The 21051-nt window shown below is 43.1% G+C and overlaps 1 long non-coding RNA gene across 1 annotated transcript; it reads left to right on the top strand.

Annotated features, from left to right (window-relative positions):
• The first annotated feature begins 163 nt into the window (after positions 1-163).
• Positions 164-9736, top strand: LOC146175385 (uncharacterized). Its single transcript, XR_014701382.1, has 3 exons — positions 164-322; positions 1035-1142; positions 9532-9736. It is a non-coding gene; the product is annotated as an uncharacterized LOC146175385 (long non-coding RNA).
• The last annotated feature ends 11315 nt before the right edge of the window (positions 9737-21051 follow it).

Raw genomic sequence — 21051 nt, 5'->3', positions numbered from 1 at the left:
AGTAGATGTGGTAAACAATATACAAACAATACAAAATTACACGATTAAAACTAAATGAGCTAGAAATTGCTTCGACCTTGTTGCTTCAATAAATCCTGGCGCCGTCTGCTGCGACCCGGTTGCAGTAGCGAAATGCTTCCTGCAACCGGGTTGCAGGAGCAAAATGCTTGCTGCAACCCATGACGTCTTATCCGGTTTAAGAAAAACGTCACGTCCGGCTATTGTTTTGTGGGTAGGTGGTTGTTTTTAGTAGCAGAATGGCTGGTCGTCGGAGCCGTGGGAGCTGCGTCGCCGTGCCAGCCGTGCGCTCTCGTGTTGTACGGTACGTAAGCAATTTTTTCTATTTTTTAGATATTTCAGTATGCATGTATTGAGTCATTGCCCGCTGTCTGGAACTCTACATTTAGTTTTCAACTTCCCTGCGCCCAAATGTTCTGTTGACGACCATTGAGCCTGCTTGGCCGGCAGTGGGCCCGAACGGCCCAAAGGTGTATTATAGAAAGTTTCAATCGAAAGCTCAACGTAGTTCTACACCAAGGAACATGCGGTTAAATACCGTTTATTAGGCCAACCGCACAAAAGTCTCAGTCATGTAAAACACGCCTGACTACCAGTCTTGCGTGCGCCTAAAAAGGGCGGGAAACTTGGGTGAGCTTTCCTCAGCGGTCTGGATGAATATTTATTGATTGTAACGTCTTTGAGCTGATGGAGGGACTTAAGGAGATACTAGGACATGACAAAACAACGCGTAGAAGCAGGAAAGGCGAGGATCACACAGGCCTGTGTGGGAAGCTTTTGTTTCGGTGCACCACGACGTACTAACCATTTGTGCGACGTGACCCTTTGTGTGACCCGCATTGTAATGACGCGGTGTAGAATAATGATTTCATACCTCATTTTATGACTGCGCACTGTCAAGTGTATGCAGGGCCAGTTTCTAATTACGGTGAGGTAAGCGATTTCGCCTTGTACTTGTCTTAATTTCTTTTGTGTGTGTAAACATCGCTTAGCTGACGTCTAATATTTGTACGCAGGGACCTTCCTGATATGTGTTTTGGAGTCTAGCATGGGCTTGCTGGTTGCTGAGGCTGAACAAATGGGACTATGAAAGGCGGAGGCAGCATATGCTCCAACGCCACAAGGTGAGCCCTGTACTTAATTTCAAAACAATTGCTGTGCCACCGGGACTGGTCATTTGTTTTAATTTTTACATGGGGAACATGGCACAGGTCACCAGTTTGCATAGAGTGCATGAAGGATTCAAATAAGCAAGCATCCCTGCAGCTTGCTGCAGTTGCGGTGTCCAGCTTGTAGTTCGCAGCCTTTCTTTCTCGGCTGCAATTAATGCATCGCAAACAGTGTGCAATGTACCAGTTGATTCAGACTAAGAAAACCAGACTAGCTCCAAAAACAAACAAATGTTTGCACGAGATGGAAGATCAAACCACGCTATATTGTCTTCTCAATTCGCTGTGAGAAACTAGCAAAGCTGCCTTCTTTAACGAATGGTATTCTACACAGATTGGTTGTGTCGCTTTTTTGTGCGTGTGACAAAGTTGCTGCAAGAACTTTATTTATTTATTTATTTGGTTACTATCAGGGCCGTTGAGCAGCTAAAAACAGTGACAGCTTCTCCGGGCACTGATATGCCTACCAGCCGATTGTGGCAGGGTTGCTTCACATTAATCAAAGCAGCCTAGCAAATGAGGCTCACTGTAGCAGCAAGAATTGTGAGCATGCCCTCGCACTCACTTGCTTTGTCATCTCCTGCATCTTCTGGCGCAGCAGCGCTGGGCAGTCTCTTTCCACTCATCAGAGATGATCCTTTTATGCCAGGGGTCTTAGAGCACGGCCAGCGAAGCTGCGTGATGCAGTCTGCCCAGCTCAATTTTTAGCCTACGTTTTGAAAGCATTACCACCAGCCCTGATTTCGAACTAAAATAAGCTCAGACTTAGTACCCAGTTAGTACACATTCATTTTTGATAAGGCGTTGACCACTTAATCTGCATGAACTTTCATTTGACATCACTATGCCTTCAAAAGCAAGGAGCCAGACATCCTGCCTTTTCTTTTATTTCCAAGTGTGCGTTTTTTTTTTTCTTGCTGAGGATTATAAGTGTGGTATTTATTAACAGGTATGTCATTTCAGTACCTCTCTCCGAGTGATCCTGAAACTGCTTTTGTCCGGCATTCAAGCGGAAAGGAGCACACGTTGCTTTTCTTTTGCAATAATGGAAGGGCTTGGTCTGGAAAAAAAAAGTTTTGCTTATTTTTGTTCATTTTATCATTATTTATTGTACTTTGTTTCCTGTTGTTTTGTTTTCTGGCTCCTGGGTCATGACAGAAAAGGCTTTGTCAATGCGGCCCACGTAGCAATATGAGTTTGAGACCGCTGCTCTATGCCCATAATGGCTTGGCTATCAATGGATTTCATAATGAGTTTGTCTGAGGTAATTGTCAAGCAAAAAACTACCATATGCCACTGGTCGGCCCGGAAACACAACCTCCGCATCATGGTGTTAGAATAGAAGTGCGTGAGCGGGCTGCTCCACACCAAGCAGTAAGTGGCGATACCGATGCGCTGATTTTTGTAGGCTGCCGAGAGACTGCGTTGACTGTTGGTGGCCGCGGGTTCGCTGGTTGCCGCAAGGAATTGCAGTCAGTTCTCAACTTTCGCTGACGCCCCCGCTCCACGCCTTTCTTCGATCATGGTATATTCTAAGTTGTAATGTAATGTGGAAAAAACGTGCATTGTTCTCCACTGCGATACAGGCTACGTATTCTGCAATGAAAAATGTCAGCTTTTTTCGGTGCGAAAAGATGTCGAACAGCTTCAGCTATGGCGGCCGGCATACCAAGATAGGACCGAGCTATACAGTCACTCTTTGTGAGGGGCATTTGAAGCCCAGGTTTGTGTCCAAAACATGGATGACAGAGTTAAATGGGCATGTGCTACAAAGCGTTGCTCGTTGCTAGCAAAGGAAGCGGTCCCTACGATATTTTCTGCCGGCCTTGCCTACCTTTCAGACTTCGAAAAGTAGAAAGCGACCCACTGAAAGGCAGCCCCAGGAACCGAAAAAATAGAAGATCGTCAAACCTTGTGTAGAAGTGTCGGGTGAAGGTAGCACGTGCTTCACACGATACTGCGTGGGCATGGGCCGGCCCAAAAGCCGGGTGCGGCTCAGCCCACGGGTCGTCTGGGCCGACTCGTGAACATTTTTACTGGACCCGGGGTGGACTTAAACGTGCGGGCCCGAGCCGGATTCGGGCTTGTACACAGAGAGCCGATGTCCGATTTATAGTCACTTTGTCAGAGTAAAAATCCGCGGCGGCGCAGCAACGAAACGGATGAAATAACTGGTACGCTCCGAGAAAAAGGTTTAGTCTTCATAGCTTATTTATTTACTTATTACGGCACCGCGGTGGCTTAGTCATTAAAGCTCTCGAGTACTGAGCTGGGATACCCTAGTCTGATCCTAATTGGGAGACAGCATTTCGGTCGGAGCTGAAAGCATGGCAGGCATATGCTTATAGATGACAGTTTCATTGAAGAACCCCATGTGGCCGAAGTGATGCGAACGCCTGTGCTACAGCATCCTCATACCTTGAGCCGGTTGGGGACCATTACTCCAGACATAGCTCTCTTGTTTTTTTCATGTCATGTACACTTTTTTTTTTTTTCGTTGTGAGAAAATTCAAAACCAAACGTAGGTATGGTTTTCATTTTTAGCTGTTGATTGGAACGTCTCATAACAGAAATAGCCGCAAAGGCTTGATAGAGTTTAGAAATCTCCTTGACGTTGAAATAAGATAAATCTTGAATGAACAATGTTTAAATGAGTCAATTAATGTTGTAAGCAATTAGATGTGCGCGGGCCACATTGAACGATTCAAACGAATATATGAAATTACTCCCCTCTGTGACTGAAGAGCAGCAGTCAGACACCGCTCTTGCATGTTTTAAAGCTTAAAATGCCATGTGCGGGTTACTCTAGTGTGGTGCAGCGTGGCATTCGCCTAATAAATTAGAGTAGCGCAGGATGAGGCTTTTTAAGCTATCAGCGAGCACAGACAGTCTGGTCTGCGATAAGGTGCTTCCGCATATGATCAGTTTTGTATACCACTGGAGACTAGGAACTGGAAACCTCATACAAACCACTGGGAAGGGCCAACGTCTGAACGCTTTATGAGGTTTGGCCTTTTCCAAGGTTGCTGTTCAACACTCGGGACGCCTCAGCCACAGATACAGTCTTGCTGCCGCAACGGCGCCATCTTTCTCGAAAGGGGAAATTGGAGGCGGGGGGGCCCTTCTACATGCAGAATCAGCGAAGAGCATTGCAGCCAGAACACATGCCGGCCCTGGCGGCGGTGCGATAAATATAGCTATGATATAACAGCGCCTCTCGCACACCACAGGGCGGGCACGCCGCCTGAGCTTCTTGTCTTTCTTCTACCACCGTCGCCTCCAGTTCACAGATACACTAAATTGGGAAGAATATTGGTTTTCTCTTTCTTTGATGGAGGTGATACCTACGCTTGACTAACGGCCGTTTTGGCATGGCGTGAAGACTACATACACATGCAATTGGCTACCTTGCGTTTCCTCGAGATTTTAATGTTATATTTTGCTGCACGCGGTGTCTAAATATTAAAGCCTCCTCACAAGAAATCCGATTACTTTCTCTCTCTCTCTCTCTCTCTTTTTTTTTTTTTTTTTTCGGGGCCCCCCTCGAAAGTTTAGACTTGGTGGGGAAGGAGGAAGCCGCTGTGGCAGTGTAAAGGGCAGCACACGAGGAGCTCACTGACTGCCGGCGTCTCACAGTCTGGCACACACCTGCGTCGATGTCGGGGGCACTCCCGCGTCGAACCATGTCGAACGCGCCACTGCGCGCTGTCGGCAAGACGAATTGGAGAAGCGTAGGGTAGATGGCTAGCGAGGACTTGGTCTGGGCCACACCGTCTGCGTCGCAAGGGCCTTTGCGCGCTGTCAGCCAGACGAAGGGGATGACCGCGTGGCCGGCTTGAGGGTACTGACCCAGGCGGGAAGACGCCGGGATTCACTTGAACCTATTTTGTTTCCCGATGGCCCGACTTGGGCTGCTGTCGCCGTCTGGCCAAACACCCCGCGTTCCTTTCCGGTGGGGAATTCTTGTCACAATAGTTGAAAGCGGCAGCTCTCGCGTTTGTCTCGTTGTCGCCATCCTTAACAGGGGATATGGCTCTTAAAACTATTTTTCCTACGTTTTTCAACAAATTTGATAAAACCTGGTATTCTGATTTAGTTTCTTGCACTGATTTCAAATATATAATTATGTTTCCAATTGGCCAATTAGTTCAAAAGATAAAATGAAATTGTTCATAATTTGCGGGAACAATGAAAAAATAACCGCACTACAAAAAATTCACGTGAACACTTTGCTAGGTACTAGAAAGCATAACAAATACAATGTTACGTGCACTTTTGTATAACAAATATTAGCGATGTTATAGCAGTTTAAAATTCACTGCTCCAAATGTGAGTGCCTTCCTGTCTGATTTAGAGCAAAATTGAAAACTTTGAACTGCTATAACATCGCTAATATTTGTTAAAAAAAAAAAAGAAATGCTCCTAACATTGTATTCATTATGCTTTCTAGTACCTAGCAAAGTGTCCATGTGAATTTTTTTGTAGTGCTGTTATTTTTTCATTGTTTCTGCAAATTATGAACAATTAATTTCATTATCTCTTGAACTAATTGGCCAGTTGGAAAAATGGTTGCATGTTTGAAATCAGTGCAAGAAACTGAATCAGAATGCCAGGTTTTATCAAATTTGGTCAAAAATTGGAAAATAATTTTAAGAGCCATGTCCCCCTTTAAGCAGAAGCGAAATGCAATACAGCTGACATATTTCGTGGTGTGTTTGGAGACTGTAAACGGCCTAAACTAATATATTCGTTTTCCGCTAATTTCTAACAGTCTAGAGTTATCATGGGAAGACAAAAGAGTCACACTGGCCGTACTGCCCGAATCCGTGGGTCTCACTGCCTGTCGGAGGTTGGGTACACTACGAGCAGTGGCGTGCCACGCCGGCGTGGCTCGTTCATACACAACCCTTCAGACACCACGCTTCACATCATGTTCTACTTGGCACTTGCTGTATTTCATTTTAAACCAGCCAAAAGACGAGACAGAGAATAGAAGCGAACGAGATGAGGCTGGCTTCTGTGTCTCGTCTTTTGGCTGGTTTAAAATGAATGATTACCAACTCGCCCAGTCGTTAACCTTATTGCTGTATTTACAGGGCATTCCCATGTCTGCTGCTGTGGTTTAGTTTAGCACTGATGAACTCTGTCTATGTTGGGATACATGCAACATAAATAGCTTGAAAGTAAAAGATTGCACAGCCATTATTGTAGCTAGTTTGTAAAGCATGGGATGCATAATGTGGAGGTCTCGGACCTCAACAGTGGCATGTTTCTTGTTTTTGTTTTGTTTTCCTAGTTTGTAATGAGTTATTTCTCATTTGAGAGTAGATACACTTCTAATTGCCATTCATCACCAATGCAGATTTTATTTTTATTAGTTAATTATATGCTTTCCTCAATTTTTTCCTTTTCTGCTAAATAGAAGAACATGAGCCTCTCATAGCCTGTGTTGCTTTGGGACATTAAATCCCATAAGCCAGACCAGCATGAGCCTCGTTTCTGGCAGTCATAGATCTATTTCATTGAACCTCTTTGTTAATAATAAGCTTGTCAAACATACGTCAGACAAAAACATACAGTATTATGGGTGTGACACCATGAAGGTGTCAATCATTAGAAATGTCACAAGTGTTGGGCAGGCATGGAGGGCCCATCATTAACATGTTAAAATTAAGGAAGCTCCGGTGCCACTCAAGCGAAAACATGAGAAGCCACTGACAGAAAGCCATGGAGTAGGGCATCTGGAGGAGGAAAGGGCTATCCTTGAGTGCAGTCTATCCTCACTGAAGTTATTACTGATCAGTGACTTGGAAATTTTATCAGAACAGGCATGGATAAAAAAAAATTATATGCACAAGATAGAGAGTGGAAATGTGCTGCTTATTGATGTGAACTCCGAACTAGTCTAGTGGTGCTTGAGCACATCTTAGTGGTATAGTCCACATTTCTCAAGCTAACAAGCATTGCATTTTCTACTAGTTTGTTCCAAATTGTTGCTAAGGTCATTTGTGTTATTTTAAACATCTATACATGTTTTGGCTGTTAGTCTTGCATTTTCAGCAATGCATTGATCTTTGAATAAAAAGGAATCAAAAAGGTTATTTTGGTATGTCAGGTATAAAAAATTCAGCTAATAAAATCTTTTGACTTTAGAAACGTGCTTCAAAACTCCCGTTTTATAGCTTCAAAGTGCTCGAGCCTGCTTCCACCTCTCCAAGTTGGTTTGTGGTTCAAGTCATTATTGACAATTCTGCATGACTGAATTGATGTCTTCAATTTGGAGTTTTGGGGGAGGGTTGCATCCATTGGGAAGAGTGAAAAATGCTAGCCGAAGATAAGGAACGCTGCATTATGAAAATTCCGATTGCTATTGGGCAACCATCTCATGGATGATGGCACTTGAAAGCGTTTTGACTCGAGGTACTCGCACTGCTTGGGCTAGGCCAGTGCAGCACTTCATCTTACAGGAGCATATGCACCTAATTTTGGTCGCATTTTGCTTGTTAACGACATGCAAAACATTACTCTGTACAGATCATCACCTGGCTTTTATCTTCAACTGCTAAATAATTTATAATTGAATTTTTGTCATCTGTTTCAGGGTGTCTATACTCCATTAACACACTGAATGTTAGTAGTGCTGCTACTGCACTTAAAATCAAGTGTTGGTCTCTGTTTGCAATATTTTTTAGCTGCTTTGAGAAGTATGATGCTCATGGACAGCCTCCTTAACAACATGAACTGGTGTATTTGTGATGAGGACCATATATCAGACAGCCAGAGGTTTTATGATGCTAGCATTGTAGCAACTGTTGTGGTGCTGTAGTTCGGTGAGGGATTTGGCCATCTTGTGGTTGTTGCCCGTTTGCTGTGGCCACCCTCAAAGTAAATAGCTATGGTCCTGTCACATAGTTTGAGAACTTCTTGTTACTTGTATGGAAATTACTGTTTGGCACAAAATGACTTATAGCTGCCATCATGTGCATTATAGAGGGCGAGCGACTACATTTCGGTGGAACAGTTCCTCATTCTTTTTCACAGCCCATAGGAAGAATTTCGCAAGTTTAGAAAAATGAAATGTTCACAGCTGAGTTAGTCGCAATTCTGGAATCATGCTGTGTAGTCGACAAACGCTACAATCCGAGAGCAACGCATGTCGTCTAATGAACAGTGCAAGCGAAACTTCTTGGATGCAGCAGCAAATGAAAATGTGCACACATGGTTTTCAAGATGTCTCAACGTTTATTTATATGCTTCACAACCTACCAAAGCCCGCACGCTTGCGTTATACCAAAGTACAATCAGCTGTCTGTTCTGATGTCTGCGGCCAGTGTTGATAAAGTTCTTTACCACCCATGGTGTCCATTTCTGCTGTGCATGTGCACTGCAGTGATACATTGTCACACGCATGCAGAGAGCACTAGTACTGGCCTTACTTAGGGTAACCTTTTCGCTGTTTTGGCTTTTCTCATTCTTGGGCTATGCTACAGGGTGCACACTTTTCTTCTTGTCTGGTTCCTTTGACGAGTCATGAATTCAGCATTTGTGCTTCTTTCCTTTTTGAGGGTGTAGTGACCATATGCTGGAAGTAGTAGGCGAATATGTCTACTTAGGGCAGGTAGTAATCGCAGATCCGTACCATGAAAAGGAAATAACAAGAAGAATAAGATTGGGATGGAGCGCATTTGGCAAGCACTCGCAGATTATGACTAGCAGCTTACCGGTATCGCTCAAGAGAAAAGTATACAACAGTTGCATCTTGCCTGTACTCACCTATGGGGCTGAAACGTGGAGGCTAACTAAGAGAGTTCTACTTAAGTTGAGGACAACCCAGAGGGCTATGGAACGAAAAATGGTAGGGGTAACATTAAGAGATAGAAAGCGTGCAGAGTGGGTCAGAGAAATAACTCAAGTTACCGACATTCTAGTGGAAATTAAGAAGAAGAAATGGACATGGGCAGGACATGTAGTGCGAAGAGAGGATAACCGATGGTCGCTGAGGGTAACAAACTGGATTCCAAGGGAAGGAAAGCGTAGCAGGGGGCGGCAGAGAGTTAGGTGGGCGGATGAGATTAAGAAGTTCGCAGGGGTCAAGTGGATGCAGCTAGCACAGAACCGGGTTAAGTGGAGAAATATGGGAGAGGCCTTCGCCCTGCAGTGGGTATAATCAGGCTGATGATGATGATGAGTGACCATATGCAAATCCACTATTAGAATATATGAGCTGCTGCATTAGCTGCAGTCCTGCTATCTTTTTATTTAAATTTGGTACATCTCTGAGTTTCTCTGGGTGTTTTGTTATTGTTCTGAGCTTGCATTCTTTTGTTTTTTCTCCCCGTGACAGCCGATCCTGCACGTGACTGATACTGGTCGAGAGATGACAACAGCTGCCCACCTTTCAAAGCATGGCATTCCCTGGCCCAAGTTGACTGCTCCCTGTGCTACTGGCTCAACAGTGTACTCACAAGTCTGCACTTCACTTACGAGCGTAATGGCAACACACACACGTTGGCCATAGCTTCTGTGTCAAAATAAAGTATTCCTACTTATGTGCCTTTTCATTCATTATTAACGCACATGATTGGAGTAATAAACACTCCAGTGCCAAAACACCATATTGACACACTCATTTATGTTTAGACTGCCTACCTTCTGCATTACTTCCCTTTTGTAACCTACCTAGAAAGGTAAGTATTTACTGTATGTGTCATAGAACCACATGTATTTGTTATTCCTTTTGAGACTGGAAATAATCCGCAAAACCAGTGAAGTAAGAAAAGTTCACAGATATGTTTCGTAGACAATTTTTAGAGGTAAGCCCAATGAAGATGTTTCGAACTGCAGGCAGGGACTGATGATAAAATGGCAAAGTGGGCGGCGTTTGTTGAATTTCATAAGATTGGTTTAATTCAGTATTTTGCAGATGAGCAGCAACTTAATTGCAATGCCCTTGTCTGTGGGATACACCCATACTCTCACCTCATGTAATGCTCAAACATTTGGCAGTGCTAATCACTTTACTAAAATATTGTAATCTTGGCCCTTCAAAGTGAATTGTGTTCAATAGCGAGGTGACATGCTTGTAGCAATGAGATTCTAACCTTGGATACCCTCTCAATACGCTATTGCTGTGCCTCTATGCTACTGGGATGGTGAGGCAGCATACTAAAAGGGCATAAAAAAAAGCGTGTGCAGTGATTCTTGCCATGTAACAATAGTTGAAGCCCTCGCCTAATTTAACGTGATTGCATTAAAAGGGCCATATTTACCAAAAAAGGCAATTTGAGCGACAAGGATGACTGGCAGATGGTATGACCGGATGGATTGGTCTGGGTGATGTGGGGACCATGGTATGGTCCAGCTGCCTACCCAAGCAGCTCCTTTGACATGAGAAAAACTCATTGCCTTTCAGAATCCCAAGTCAGATGTGTGAGTTGCGAGTTCATTCACATCATGTGATAATTAGTAAACTTACAAATTGGCATGTGTGATAAAAGCGCAAACTAAGATTGGTGAGTCAACAAGTAGCCAACTAAATGTACAGGGATGAGGATACAGGAGTCGTAAATGCTGTGGCATGTTTTCCTTAACAGCGGTGCAGAAGTGCCCCCGAAATATTTGTTGCATTTGCTCAATTTAGGTGTATTTCAGTTTCTGGTATAACCTTTCCCACACCTTTAACCTTTAGGCACAGTAATTGTAAGTAAAATCAGCAGTTAAAAAAATAGCATTGCCAAGATGACAGCGTTCCAAAAGATTGAGAAATAGTATTAAGGTACGTATAGCAGCAAAAGTTCAGCATGCACCTGTGATCCCAGCCATTTTTGGAACCATAAATGCAGTATTAACTTCAGTAGTTTATCAATTCAGTTTTGGACTATCCTCATGTTTGACAAGATTTTAATGATGAAACCTTCAGCTTAATGCCTCTAGTAGCCTGAGTATTCTGAAGCATAGCATTGTTGCCTTACTTAATTGCTTGGTACACTTTCCAATTTTGCAGTGAGAAATTTCTTAGCCCAAAAAAGTGAAAAATTTGGCAGTACTGTGTCAGGGACAAAGCAAGCTTTTGGAAAAGGAAAATAGAGTAGATGTCTCTGAGTGGACACCCCATGTGCACTGTGAATGAAACTAATGAGCAAAAAAAAAGCATATGCTTTCAAGCAAAGTATTGCAATGCTTAATATTACATAGAATTCCTCCTGGCACACATAGATTTCATATTTCAAGCTGCCAGTTTCCGTCATGTAAGGACGACATCTGCTAGTTTTTATACAGCACCTTCGTGCTTTCGCACTGGCAAGCCATGTTTTGCGAGAGGGTACCTTTCTAAGTGGACTCAGCTAGGCTTAACCTGATTTCCATGAAATATATATGGAAGGGTGCTTAAACCAGATGCTATCAGGCTTTACGTATACCTGCAGGTAAGGGCCCTGCCAACTACTATTTTTAATAAAGAAAATTTGATATATCTAGTCGTCACTTAGTGTTTGTCATATATACTTCCTCAAGCACAAATAATAGTGGTCTGATCGAGCTGCTTGGTTGATACTAAAAATGAAAACGCAGCACTGACACCAAACATGGACGGGCTACTGCTCAATTAAAACGCCTGGAGAGAGTGCAACGTAAGTCAACTTAATCGCTTTCACTTCTCTCTTGTCGACTGCGACGTAAAGTATCGGCAGCACTTGTGCAGTGGTCACCTTTACAAGCCAAGCATGCTATGCGTCTGGTCATCGACTGTCAGCTGTCGGCTGGCGCATCGTCGCCGTCGATTCTCCCAGCGACGCCACGCCCTCCGCGGCACGGATTCAACCCTCTTTCCAGTTTGGTTGCTAATGGCCACCAATTTTCGCTGATTATTGTACTAAGCAGGTAAGCCCAGCTCTACTAATTGAGCACATAATTAAAATATTTTATCGAGTTCAGTTTATAGCGCAGCCCTATGGCAGTCGCGTAACCAGCGAAGCGAATAAAGAGCACATCAGAGGAAGAAAGTTCGGCGATGCACTCTGATGCATATCTCACGCATTGGATTTGTTAGAGACGACCATGGAATAATTTAAACAAATTGTTCGATATACACGGTCATTTGGCTGCTGGATGTACCATTGCTTCTAAATCCGGCCGCGCAAAATATATAGTCAAAAATTTTACTTATTTTTCCATATTTTATGTTCACAACAAACATATGCATAACCACGCACTGAGATCAAGTGCCACATGAAAATTCGCGCTTCCACTTCAGTTCGAATAATAGCTCTCGAGGTCAAATGTTCGAATGAGTCGCGTTACATATGCTGTGTATGCGAGGTGGGTACGTGGGGGACGAATTAAACTGCACTGCAAAAGATGGTTTGGTTTATGAGGTCCCGAAGCAACTCGATCAGGCTGTGAGATACGCCGTATATAGTGGAAGGCTCCGAGAATTTCGACCATCTGGCTGGGTTTTTACCGTACCGTGCAGTACACGCGGGCGCCTTGTTAGTATTCGCTCCCATTGAAAAGCAGTCACCCCAGTCAGGATTGAATCCCACACCCTTGGACACAGAAGTCGAGTACGTCAACTGCACCAGCACAGCGGGGGAGGGAGAAGACGTACACTGTTGCGTTGTTGGGTGCTTGGTTTTGCCCGCGGCTGCTACGTTTTTGTGACATGGCCATGCAGTCCCGTTCCACCTAGCTTCCACTGGGACATCACAATTCAATCTCGACTTCCTATAAAATCGCAACCATGCAATTCCTGGCACGAAGTCGCCTCCTGGTCAAATTAGCATGGCTTACCCTGCTCGAGTCGCCAGGCAGTTCGTTTATACACGCTGGCCAACAAAGACGTACGGGATCTGTTGGCTCTTAAATGATCACAACGGTGCACTGCAATGCCGATCGACGCCACGTACACGCTTACGGGCGGCATGCAATTCGTTGCAGCCTCCGCTGCTGCGGGTGCGAGTTGTGAAAAAAGAAACTATGCCGGGACTGCGGGCATTGCAGAATTAACATGCAGTTTCACGGGTTGGTTTGGCTGGAGGCTTTTAATTGTGCCCGTGTATGCGCGGTGCGATAACAATTAATTAAGCAGGCGCTGGTATATAACTGATAATACTTTTTAACTAGTCATGCGCACTAGCGCCTCATTTACTAACAGCTATAGGTTTGCTGAGGTCGCAATTATAATATCTATATCAGTCTTTTAAATTTTGGAAACACCATTATCGTCCCCGCTTTTAGCACACGAATTTAGGCTGCGTATGGCAGAAAACGAAACCTCTCGGTCGAGGATAATTTAGTGCGCGCGGCATATATATGTACGGGTGCACGTTGTACGATCGCTTCGCTAGCCATTCCTCCCGGGCGCTCCCGAACATTATGAAAGGAGTGACACCCGCGGCCGTGCGTGGCGCGTATTGAATCGTAAAGATCAGCATGCATGACTAGCGTGGCGATTTGCGCTCACCCGCTGTATAGTTTCGGTTTCGCCTGTGTACGGCCGGAACTACCCCGGAAGGTAGCGTAGATGGCAGCGTACTGCTCCGAAGTTGTCACTTGCTCCTTCTTAGCGCACAGGAGGGACGGCAAGCTTCGAGAGCAAGGTATACCCGCACATATGAAACGGGCTCATAGGAGAGCCAGGTCGAAAAAATAGAGAAGGTTATGGCCAGGTACGCGCTCGATCATCACAGTGGTTTCAATTTAGCCCGCGCATAAAAATTTCTTGCGTTAAATACACCAACAGAATTATGTTTTGGGAAAGTTTACACTGATATAGATACTGACATGGGCGTCGACATGACCCCCTGCATGGTGCCAACAGATTCTTATTCACTAAAATTGCATTGTCAGAACACTTAGTGACATAATTTGTTCATTCTAGAAGGACAAACTCGTGGAAGTTTAAATTTTGAGTCTTGTGCTATTAAATTAAGGAAAAAAGTATGGGAGATGGAATAAACCCCACCCTTTACAACCCCCTTTTACTGATACAAGGTTTGATTTGGTTGTTTAATCTGATGCAAAAATTCATAAGAATAGCAATAAATGGACAGCAGAAGACAATTAAGTAGTTCAGTTTGGTAGTTAAAATCTTAGGGGTCACTGTATCAAATGCTTTTTGAAGATTAAGAAAAGGTAGCTAATTTTATTTGAGTTGAACATGCCCATGCTTCTCATTTAGTGAATCAGTATATACAAAGCATTCCTCATCACCTGATGGGCCAGCTCATCAAGACACTTACAGTAATTGCTTAACTGTGGCTGCTTCCTCTTTGTATGAAATAAAAACTAACTTGAATTTGAGGCAAAAATTTCTAAGAAAGGAAAAGGCACGAGTACCGAGTCATCAAAAGTGCCTTAAAATTGAGATACTCGCTTAAAATCAAGAGACTTAGCTGCAGTATATGCAGCCAAAGAAGAAACAGAAAAAGGCTTTTGAAATGTCAAAACAAGTGATTTTAATAGCACCCCCAAAATTCAGCAAGAGTACTGGGCAATTTTAGAGTGTATGGTTAAAGCAGAATTCATTTTACCCAAATTTAATACTCAACTTGGCTGTTCTGCCAATGCCAAATTTTTCTAAAAAATTGCAACACTTAGAAGCACAAAAAAAGCCTAGCCCTGAAGGCTTTTGCTTTCTTTTCTAGAATGCATTCATACCTTCAGTTAGAAATGTTAAGGTATAGAAGCACGATCAAAAGCGACCATTCAGAGCTTCTTTGGAACTATCCAAAATATAAGTTATGAACTGCAAAATAAAATGACCCACGTTTAAGGTCTAATTGTGTTTTTTAAGTTTCGCTTTCAGCTATGCTGGTGCCTGTAGACCTTTCCTCAACTCTTTAAACTGTACTTCAATACCTAGTAGAAGTAGTAGTAATAAACTTTATTTGGCTACAAAAATGAGTGCCAAAGAGGTTTGCAACTTGTAGAACCAGGGCCATCTGTCACTTCGACATGGAGGACTCCAGCCAGGTACACCAATTAAAAGGAGGAGAGTCAAGATAAATGGGGGACTGAATGGCAATGGTGCAAAGGAAAAGCAGTGTTCTAGGTTAATGCAAATGAGAGATATAGTTGGGACAAGATGCTTTAGGTGGAAACGGTAACGAAAGGAATGCACTGGGAGGAGGAGGAAGAAACTTTAATGACACGGAGTATTAGGCACCGAGAATGTCCTGAGTACGGGTCACCAAGGCCAACCAGTCCGTCAGCTGATGCAAGACTAGTCAAGCCCACCAGGTCGGGAAACAAAAGTGAGGAAAATGAAATGTGCCGGGATGGTGAGAAAATTTGTTCCCATTTTACGTTTGACATGAGATTTAGTGACAGAAGAAAGGAAGAGGAGTCAAAAGAAGAATGAGATAATCTCGAAAATGCCTGGAAAGCAGCTTCATTCATCAAATTGACAGGTTGAAAGAAGCCGGCTATCCGGAACATGGTGTCATCTCAGTTGCTAAAGGAACCTATAAAAAAATGAAAACAAACAGCAAGGATGCTATGCCTAACACAGTGGACAGAATACAACAACAAAATCTGGTTGCAATACCTTATCTGCACAGCATATCGCATGATTTGAAACGAATAGGCAAAAAAGTAAATATCGAAGTAGTTTTTACAGCTTCGGAAAAGTTATCGAAGCTTTGTAGGATCACTCAAACTTGTGGTGTGCAGCGACGCGCATGTAGCATAGAACACCAGACTTTATTTGTACCCTGCAGCACAGGTGCGGTGTATGAGATCCCATTAAGCTGTGGGAAACGTTACATTGGACAAATGGGTAGATGCCTCAATGAACGGCTCTGAGAACACAATTATACCTATGAAAAACTTGCAAAAAAGAAACATCTGCAAAGGAAACGTTGCTTTGCACTGCAGCAGGTGCACAGGTTGTATGCCCTGGCTTCTACAGGGCTTAAAGCCAGGGGGTGTGTTAGAGACCCCCCCCCCCCCATAATATTTAAGAGGGGTCCGAGATCCCCACAAGCTTGAATTCAAGCATGAGGACTGTAAGAATACAAACCAGGTAACCATTGTTTTGTTCTTGTCAGTGGTGTAATTGGAAGATTTTTTCTCTACCGTTTCAACAGTATCACATTGAGTATTAATAAAAACCAGAGATGGAGAAAAGTAATGGTTTCTCCCCTTTGTATAAAACGATTTGCAAAACAGGCAACCAGCCACTTTTTCTCTTTATTTCCCTTTCCACCAATGCTCAAATCACTACAGACCCCCTCCGATTGAGCCAGACTTTAAGCACTGGGCTTCACAAAACAAAGATTATTGGTAGAAGCAACAAGCAGATTACAAGAGAGATTCTGGAGGCAAGAGTCATTAAAACAGAAAAAGGGCTTGTGCGTCAGTGCACCTTCAATAATGCTCAGTGAAAAAGAACTTGAGATCCTGTAAGTAGCGTAGGCTTACTCAAAACGCTTAGTATGTTATATCTTTGCTTGTATGGCAGTTTTCGGTTCTATATCTGGTAGTTTTTAAGGCTAACGACACGACTTAATCCTGCTCATTCATACTTTACATTTTGACAACAGAAGCCCATATACAGCCCAACCTGGCTTTTTCATTTGTCTTCATTGAATGTTTAGCGGTGAGGCATGTGCTTGCTCATGGTGTATACTACTTCACTTGCGTTTTGGATTTTTGTGATTTCTTGTTTATTGTTACTTTTTTTTTTTTTTTTTGTCAATGCTTTGTTAGGAGAGAAAACTGGTATACATGTATAAGACGTTTTGACTTCGGCTGAGTCACATGTTATGAAAATGTGCATAAATTCCTCTGTTTTCCAATAAACCTCAGTTGACAGTCAGTGCTGTGTTCATCTCCCTACCTCTGACCACATCTATCTCAATCTCAAAGACCTCATTCCAAAAGTAACATGCACAAGTATTGATACAGCCATAAATTTATTACAATGAATAAGACTTTGCTGTCAACCATGATGAACTTGACTTTCTGCAACATCTAATGTCAAAGTGAAAGTGATCGCTCCTTCTGCTTATATGCTTCGCTTATTATTAAGGAGATTATTAAGTTGGTTGACCTTAAGGCAGAATATTAGTTTAAATAGTTTAGTCACACAAACAAAAAAACACGGAAAAGAAATTATAACCGAGCTTTTTCTTGGTTGAAGCGCCGTACAGAGGAAGAAAGTAATCATATTTACACAGGAGGAAGCAGGCTCAAGCATTTTAGAACAGCTCAGGGAGCAGTAATAAAGTAACTTCGGAGCAGCTTTGAAGCAATAAAACTAGAGTTTCGGAGCAATCACATTATGTCTTGGAGCAAGATTCTAGACTCTCTTTTAATAATAGAATTCTAGCTTCCTCACTTAACTCTTTGACTGTCGAATATTCCGGAAAAAAAAAAAAAATCACCTCCAGTGTCGAACTATTTGAAACGCTATGCGTTTAGCGCAATACCCGTACTGCAAAAACGCCGCGGGACAGCATGCAGCCGCAGCACCTGTACGGCAAAACCAGTCAAAGGGTTAAATAGCAGCAAATGGAATGCTGCCTTCTACACTTCATAATTGAAGATCGTTTAACTAAGAGATTTATACTGTTTTCTAAGATTCAAAGGTGGACTTTACAACTTTGATGCGCTCAAGTATTACCACTAGTTTGAAGTTCACATCAATGAACAGCACATTTCTGCTTTCTATATTGCGCATATTCTTTTTGACCCTGCGCCTGTGCCGATAAATTTCTGGGTACTGGCCAGTAACGCCTTCAGGGAAGATAGGTGGCACTTTAAGTATAGCCTTTTTCCCCTTCAAATTCATTACTTTATGGCCCTCTGTGGCTGCTCAAATTATTGCTTGAGCTATCTTAGTTTCAACACATTGGCGATAGGCCCTGTATGACTTTCCAACACTTTTGAAAACATATTTAGTGACTGGCACCTAAGTGGCATCACCTCCATAAGAGTTCCAAGTGTGCTTTTGTCTGTCGTAGGCATGACAGGCTAGATGGTGAAGCACCTGCATGTATTCACAGCAGAATCGCTACAAACAAATCGTGTAATTCGTTGCAGCTGGACAAGTTTCTAATGGCTCGTAGTCATCATCGGCCAGACTATACCAACTGCAGGGTGAAGGCCTCTCCCATACTCCTCTACCTGTGCTAGCTGCATCCACTTTACTCCTGCAAACTTTTTAACCTCATCCACTCACCTAACTTTCTGCTGTCCCCTGCGGCGATTTGCTTCCCTTGGAATCGTTTAATACCCTAAGCGAACATCGGTTGTCCTCTCTACGCATTACATGCCCTGCCCATGCCCACTTCATCTTCTTGATTTCCACTAGAATGTAATTAACTCAAGTTATTTCTCTAACTCACTCTATGTGCTTCCTATTTTTTAACGTTACACCTACCATTTTTCATTCCATAGTCATCTGCATTGTCCTCAACTTAAATAGAACCCTTTTCGTTAGCCTCCATGTTTCAGCTCCATAGGTGAGTAAGTGTAAGATGCAACTGCTGTAAACCTTCCTCTTGAGCAATACCGGTAAGATACTAGTCATAATCTGAGAATACTTACCAAATCCACTCCATCCCAATCTTATTCTTCTAGTTATTTCCCTTTCATGATCTAGATCTGCGGTTACTACCTGTCCTAAGTACACATACTCGTCTACCACTTCCAGTGCTTCGCTACCTCGTAGTAGTTTGGTGCGCCTGCTTCACTCGCTGATCTCATTTCTCTCTCACCACAGGCGATTCAAAAGGCCAGGAGTAGGTGCTATATCAAGTGCACAGAACATTTTCCGTAACGAATTCCTCAAATTTGCTTATAAGCAAACATTATGCTGCATACTAAAAGTAATATTAAAATTTTATACGTATTAGGCTCGGGTGAGATGCATTACACCTCTGCTACCAGTGTGCTGCCATTGTTTTGACTACACCAGCCACATACCCTGTATACAGAATTCATAACAGACCATTGCCCAGCTGCGCTTCTCATAGTCGCTTAACTTAATTGTCTCGGATTGCGGTTCTTGCTGCCAATACCAGTAATGGCCCACTGTGCGGCAAAACCGTGCTCGACTAAATTTAATGTCAGAACATTGATGCAGTCGAGTTGGAGCAATTTTGGAGGAGGGAAAGCAGGCTGGAGCAGAATGAAGCAGCACTTCCACCCCTGCATTTAGGATGAATGCAAAGAAAGGAATACTGCAATCAAATTCTAAATTCTAAGTTCATTCTAAGTTCAAAAGGCAAGCCACCATGTCAGTGTTATCACTCAGTATCCTAATTTCTAAGTTTAATATCACAGGAAAGACAATTGTGCCAAGCTCAAGCTTAACACCGTTCAACATGATCCTGTTACATATATATATATATTCCTGCCGAACATAATCACAGTTCCCATATTGTAAGGAATCTTTATCAACCATGCTTTTATTTATGTGTTTATTGATACCTCAAAGGTCCTAATGCAAGACTTTACAGAAGGAATGGGCTTGTGCACAGTGATAAATGGCGACAGGCTAGTGGTATACATGGCTATGATTAGACAGGTTCTTCGATGGCAGTATTGAAGCTTACAGGATCACTGATGAGGGATGATTCCAGTTGTGAACAGTGCTTGCGAAGAATGACTCATGAAATGTAGTTGTGCGGGCATGCGGTGAAACGCCACTTTTACGATGACCTGTGCGAGGTGTTTTATACACAGGTTAGCCGAGACGACTGCCATGAGGTCTTGTATGAAAAGCTTGTGATAAAGGCAGGGGCATGAAGTACAGTGACAAGAACGGAGACTGTAACAGATTTCATGGCAGAGATGCTGAAGGAGTATTTGAGGGAATGAAACTGGTGGCATGGTTTTGAACAGGCTCATAAGGTTCAGTAAAGTTACAGTGGATCAACTATATCATTGGTATATTAAAGTTGTGATCACACAAGGGTTTTGTAATCTAGTAATTTTACACAAGGAGGTGCCAGCCATAGGTAGGTTACGATAGAGGTATCCAACAGTTCTATTAGAGTAATTAGTTACATGGCTTACAAGGCAAGACAATGTTAAGCCATTAGTGAGGTCAACACCAAGATACTTAAACAAATTCTTTGAAAAAGTAGTACTAGTGTTAATTTTGTAAGTAGGATGTGTTGTTTTGGCAGTGGTGAGAAGAAATCAACAGTCTAAAGCTTCTCAGGGACGGACGCCACATAGTACATCACTATTGTATGCGAATTAGATATAGATATAAGGCAGAAGCGTCGGACGAGTTGGTTACAGAGCAGCGAAGTACACAGTCAACTAAAATGTGGATGGTAGAAGTTACTGAAGGGAGATCGTTAAGAGTAAGGGACAGTGCTTTGTGGAACACATAGCTGAAAGAAAACTGAAAAAGAGGACTGGGTATTAGCAGTAACAAACCGCGAGCGGTCGGTCAGAAAGCCTTGGATCAAACTAGTGGATAGAGGTTTGTTCAATTCAGGCAGCTTCAGCAGAATGCGGGCAACGTGAAAAATGCGTGCACACAGACGACGCAACTTGGGAAAAGCGGTAAAAGAAAATCGAGTACCGAACCTGCTGGATATTTTTTTCGAAGTTAATATTGGGATATATTGAGGGCGAAAGGCACCATTTCGGCCCCATCTTAGTGCCTATACCCTGTGCGATTCAGGGAACGTAGGAACGGGTGAATGCTAAATATTTTTTACACACTCTTGTACACTACGCGAACGCGCACACCTCGTGAATAACGCGAAATAGAAGTGTCCCTTCGCTAAGGCAGTTTTGGGAGAACTGCTCGCAGCTTCGAAAAGACTCGTTTTATCTGGAGTGCCCGGCATTGCAAAAGAAAGAGCACATAAACACCCTTCCAGAATCAGCCAAGCGATCA

This window comes from Amblyomma maculatum, chromosome 10, assembly GCF_055883805.1.
Source record: "Amblyomma maculatum isolate TAMU_Amacu chromosome 10, ASM5588380v1, whole genome shotgun sequence".
Classification (NCBI taxonomy): Eukaryota; Metazoa; Arthropoda; class Arachnida; order Ixodida; family Ixodidae; genus Amblyomma; species Amblyomma maculatum.
The sequence above is the reverse complement of the archived record's forward strand: the minus strand, read 5'-3'. Positions and strand labels throughout refer to the sequence as shown.